Source organism: Uloborus diversus, chromosome 8, assembly GCF_026930045.1.
Source record: "Uloborus diversus isolate 005 chromosome 8, Udiv.v.3.1, whole genome shotgun sequence".
NCBI classification, from domain to species: Eukaryota; Metazoa; Arthropoda; class Arachnida; order Araneae; family Uloboridae; genus Uloborus; species Uloborus diversus.
Window position 1 is genome coordinate 34,449,916 of NC_072738.1, and position 6,000 is coordinate 34,455,915.

A 6,000-nucleotide genomic window follows, 5' to 3' on the forward strand; every position below is an offset into this window, starting at 1 on the left:
TCAGTGTTTTCTCGTCCATGGATCGAGGTATTTTCTCTTGTTACCATCCCTTCGTATATCGCTGCAATACCTCTGGGGGTGCTCGGCTCCTGGTCTGGATCAAAAAACAGCATTCTTCGGTGCCCTAAACTGTGGCACTTGGACCTTGGATTGTCATGTAATGTATTGCTTCAAAATTATATGCTCTGTGTTTCTAGTTTATATTTCTGTGTTGCTTTTATTTATTTTTGGAAAATGTTGTATGTTAAGATAATCAGGTTTCACTGAATGATATTTATATTGTTTATTGAATTCCCTAAAACCTTTGTTATGCTGCTATTCTTTTCGTTCTAATTTCTATTGGTATATTTTATAAACTGCAGGTCTTTCAAGTATAGAGACAAGTAGCTCCAAGAGTTGATTTTCACTCTAGTAAGAGGATCAGATTGAAAATTTGCAGAAACAGTAGTTAGGTACATATTGCTGAAAACTGCCTTAGCAGAAGAATCAACTGAAATCAAAGTTCTGCAACACAAGTACAGTGAAACCCCTCCTAACGGTCACCCCTCTTATGCGGACAATTTTTAATTCCCCAGTTCCAATGCAAATAACATTATTAAACCCCTGTTCTGCGGACACCTCTCTACTGTGGACAAAAAAAAATTGTCCCGATAGTGTCCGTATTAGAGGGATTTTACTGTACAACTGGTATCATCAAATAAAACAATTTCAAGAGAAGAGAATGGATTGTTTTTATTTTAAAGGGTTTGTGTTATCTCATAGTGAGTGATACAAAAAACCTGATTGAACAAATTACGAAACCAAGTGTGTGTTTTTTCTTGATTATAAATTTTGATTTATATTGAATGCTTTTTTTCCTCTCCAGGTTCCTGAAGTATGTTTTTTGTGTCCTCTCCAAACTGAATGAAACACAGCAGGGGGATTTGGTTTCATTTTAGTTGCCATTTCCTCTGCTTGTTTTTTTCAGTGTTTTCTCGTCCATGGATCGAGGTATTTTCTCTTGTTACCATCCCTTCGTATATCGCTGCAATACCTCTGGGGGTGCTCGGCTCCTGGTCTGGATCAAAAAACAGCATTCTTCGGTGCCCTAAACTGTGGCACTTGGACCTTGGATTGTCATGTAATGTATTGCTTCAAAATTATATGCTCTGTGTTTCTAGTTTATATTTCTGTGTTGCTTTTATTTATTTTTGGAAAATGTTGTATGTTAAGATAATCAGGTTTCACTGAATGATATTTATATTGTTTATTGAATTCCCTAAAACCTTTGTTATGCTGCTATTCTTTTCGTTCTAATTTCTATTGGTATATTTTATAAACTGCAGGTCTTTCAAGTATAGAGACAAGTAGCTCCAAGAGTTGATTTTCACTCTAGTAAGAGGATCAGATTGAAAATTTGCAGAAACAGTAGTTAGGTACATATTGCTGAAAACTGCCTTAGCAGAAGAATCAACTGAAGTCAAAGTTCTGCAACACAAGTACAACTGGTATCATCAAATAAAACAATTTCAAGAGAAGAGAATGGATTGTTTTTATTTTAAAGGGTTTGTGTTATCTCATAGTGAGAGATACAAAAAACCTGATTGAACAAATTACGAAACCAAGTGTGTGTTTTTTCTTGATTATGACCCGTCATTCCGATGTAACGACTGAAGTAAGAAATTGATATTTGCAATTCAAGAATGAACCAGAATTTAAAGTTATTCGATGTAAGTCATTTTAATTGCTCTTATTAACATCTCAAACGAAATTAATATGTGTAAAAAGTGAAATATTTAGTAGTATCTGCATTTTAATAGAAGTCAATCCGTATGAATTGTCTCGATAATATTATTGTTTAATTATGTGTTTTAATAAGGAGAAATTTAAAATCCTGTAACCTACATGTGTGTTACTTTATAGACATTGCAGCTTAATTAAACAAATTTTTTAATTGGAATATTTCTGGGAATAATTTTGGAATGTGAATTATGTAGTATGAACAATTGTGTGTACATTAGTAATTATTTTATCCTTGTTTTAATACATAATCTTTACTTGTGCTACCTTAATTTACTAAAATGTCATTGATTATAAAAAGCAATTCTTCCTGAATACATGTGTATTTATTTTATTGGAAAATACATTTGTTCTGTTAATACTCTTTTCTTTTCAATTTGTTTCTCTTGCTGTATTTGGTAAATTCTTCAACTTTCTTTAATGAGAAATTTGCTGTATTCTGTGAATAGTGATGTCATTTTGTAACGGATCTTAAATGTGCTGTTTTTATATACATTTGGCTAGTGCTGTATGTTATGAAAATCTTTCTGATAGTAACAGGTAGACAGACATTACTTTTACAGACGTCCTAAAATTACTTTTCGGTGGATACCGTCACATGTAAATGTTTATGGAAATGAAGTTGCTGATGGACTGGCACATGAGGGGAACCGAGTGGTTTCTCCTCGTAAAGGGTGCCTTTCTTCTTCAGAAAGTGCAACCCGAGTCAAACAAAATATCAGCTCCACTTGGGACTCAAGCACAGCAACATGTAGCAGGTCTCAAAGGGCCCTAAACCATATACAGTGGACCCTTGATTATAAAATGTAGTGTATTGCATCAAAATTGTATGATTCTTTGCTAGTTTGTGTTGCAACTACAGATCTTTCGAATCAAGTTTAAATTTTAGAATAGAAAAAAGTGGCTCAAAGAAGTGTTTCTAGGTCTAGGAAGAGTATCAGATTAAAAATTTGCAAAAGCATGAGTTAGGTGCAAATTACTGAAATTTTCTTAAGCAAAAGAATAACTGAAATCAAAGTAATGCAACATAATTCAACTGGTATAATGAAATAAATAAAACAACTGGAAGTGAAGAGAATGATTTTGTTTAAGGGTTTGTTTTCTGACATATATATTAGCAGGTAAAAAAATATTTTATTGAAAAAGCTACGAAAAAGTTCTGTTTGTAAAAATTAAGATCAACTATATGTTATTGATTTGTATTTATCATGTATTTTAACTTAAAAATGAATGCTTTTTTCTACCCTCCAGGTTCCTGAAATTTGTGTCCGCTCAAAACTGAATGACACGTAGTGGAGAGACTTGGTTTCATTTTAGCTACCATTTCCTCTGCTTGTGTTTTTCAGTGCTTCCTCGTCGACGTATATTCTGTTGGTGCCATACATTCTTCTATTCTCTACCCCAGGGGTGCGCGGCTCTCGGTCTGGATCAAGGAACAGTGGTCTTCAGGGCCCTAAACCATGTACAATGGACCCTTGATTACAAAATGTAATGCATTGCTTCAAAATTGTATCCTTCTATGCTAGTTTATGGTGCTGTGTTGCTTTCATTTATAGGTGAAGTAAATTTTTTGTTCAGGAATCCAATGTTTTACTGAATAATAATTATATTATTTACTGAATTGCATAACACCTTTGTTTTGTTGATATTGTTTCCATTCTAATTTTTCTTTGTGTATTTTTCAAACTACAGATCTTTCGAATCAATATTAAATTTTAGAAAGGGTTTGTTTTCTGATATTAGCAGATAAAAAACTATTTTAATGCAAAAACTACAAAAAAAAAATATTCTGGTTGAACAAATTAAGATCAACTATATGTTATTGATTTATATTTATCATATATTTTAACTTAAAAATGAATGCTTTTTTTCTACCCTCCAGGTTCCTGAAATTTGTGTCCGCTCAAAACTGAATGACACGTAGTGGAGAGACTTGGTTTCATTTTAGCTACCATTTCCTCTGCTTGTGTTTTTCAGTGCTTCGTCGTCGACGTATATTCTGTTGGTGCCTTACATTCTTCTATTCTCTATCCCAGGGGTGCGCGGCTCTCGGTCTGGATCAAGGAACAGTGGTCTTCAGGGCCCTAAACCATGTACAATGGACCCTTGATTACAAAATGTAATGCATTGCTTCAAAATTGTATCCTTCTATGCTAGTTTATGGTGCTGTGTTGCTTTCAATTATAGGTGAAGTAAATTTTTTGTTCAGGAATCCAAGGTTTTACTGAATAATAATTATATTATTTACTGAATTGCATAACACCTTTGTTTTGTTGATATTGTTTCCATTCTAATTTCTCTTTGTGTATTTTTCAAACTACAGATCTTTCGAATCAATATTAAATTTTAGAAAACATTTGTTTTCTGATATTAGCAGATAAAAAACTATTTTAATGCAAAAACTACAAAAAAAAAATATTCTGGTTGAACATGGGCGGATTTATGGGGGGCAGAGGGGGGCAATGCCCCCCCCCCCAGTTTTGGGAGAACTTTATGTAGTAACAACACATCTTCCAAAAATAAAAATAAAATCATTTTTTTTTCTTTTTTGAATAGTTCAGAAGAGCATGGGTGGGTTTACAGTGGGAGGGGGGCATAGGAGCAATACCTCCCAGTTTTGAGAGGACTTTATATAGTAACAACACATCTTCCAAAATCTTAAAACAAAAAAATCATTATTTTTTTTCTTTTTTGAATTTTTCAATGAAAATAAAGAGAATAGCGAATGTACTTTTCTGATGGGAGAAAAGAAAAGAAATAAAAAGAAAAAAAAACGAACATTAAATACAAATAGCGCAGCTGTCCTGGGGTGCTGAAAATGTGTCTAAATTCAGTAATTTGGACTGAAAACCATTTGGGCAAGTGTATGAAAATGTAGGCTACACAAGCTGTCCTTTAAGCTGCAACACTTATAATAATTGACGATTATTTTAACAAATTAGAACCTAAAACGAAGGGAGGAAAACTCCCCCCCCCCCCCCATTCGCGCTAACAGAACGATCTACTCGTTATGATTTGCGTCCACATTTAAAATATATTTGTGCATAATATTTATGTTCTTAGTAGATTAATTGACTTTTTGAGAGATTCTAAAAAAGAGTTTTTTTTTTGAGAGAGAGAGAGAGAGAGAAATTTAATTCTATCCCAAACTGAATAAATTTCAGTTATCTGAGTATTCTGATTAATTGAATCTTTTTACTTAGAGGGAGAGTACAATTTTACTTACTTTATAAATACTGTTTAAAAAGTAAGGTAAGTCATAATCATCTAAGTCTAAGTGAGTCAGTCCTTGTCATTATTGAAATCTAAATAATTGTGTCATCAAAAGTTTTGGAAAAATTTTATAAAAATCTATAAAAACCCAACAAAGATTGGTAAAATCGTAAAAATCCTTTAATCGTAAAAAACTGACGAATTTTTGTAAAAATTACAAAAAAATCAAGCAAAAATCTGTAGGTAAGAGTGAATTACAAACAGGGCTGAATTTGCCTATAAGATAAACAAGCTTTTGCTTAGAGCCAATGCTTTGAAGTGGGTCCCTAATTCCCCCCCCCCTAAAAAATTGCATGATTCGTTCCTTAAAAAATGGAAGTTGGTTGAAAAAACAAATTTCATTTTCAAGTGTTTGAATATTTGGAAACGTATGGCTACAAACCTTAAATTTTAAAATTTCTAACAAATGGTAGAGGGAGAGGAATGCCAAAATTTGTCAAATTCAGCTCCTTGCCACATCCTGCATTAAAAATAAAAATCATGGTTCTCACATTTGTAACATATTATTCGAAATAAATTTTTGTGACTCACGTTTCATATCTTGCTATATATTCAATCTCAAATGCAGTATTTTGGAAATTCTTTTGTATTGATTGCTTTTATCTTACTTCTATTGCATATTGTTAATCTGTTTAGCCCGAAAAAAAATTATACACTACCGCTATTCCTTTTCTGCACTACTTATCATTAAAAAAAGGTTGTTGTAATGAGAAATCTATAGTTTATTTTTTCTTTCAAATTTAAAATGGCTGTTTCTTAGAAAGTTTGAACAATACTGTACAACTGTATAATCTAGTTATCAATTTCTATGTCTGTCCCATTAACCTTAATAAGGTTTCAAAATGCAGAATTTTATGTCCATTTTACAAAATTTCCTCCAGGGGGAGAAACCCCGGGACCCCTAAAATCGAGATATTCAATTTCCCACTTAAAAGGGAGCCCTGTGTC

The 6,000-nt window shown here is 32.7% G+C and overlaps 1 protein-coding gene across 1 annotated transcript in view; it reads left to right on the plus strand.

The window, feature by feature from the left end:
- LOC129228014 (diacylglycerol kinase epsilon-like) overlaps positions 1-6,000 on the plus strand; it is a 42,275-nt gene that overhangs the window by 2,525 nt on the left and 33,750 nt on the right. The gene's annotated exons all lie outside the window — the stretch shown is intronic.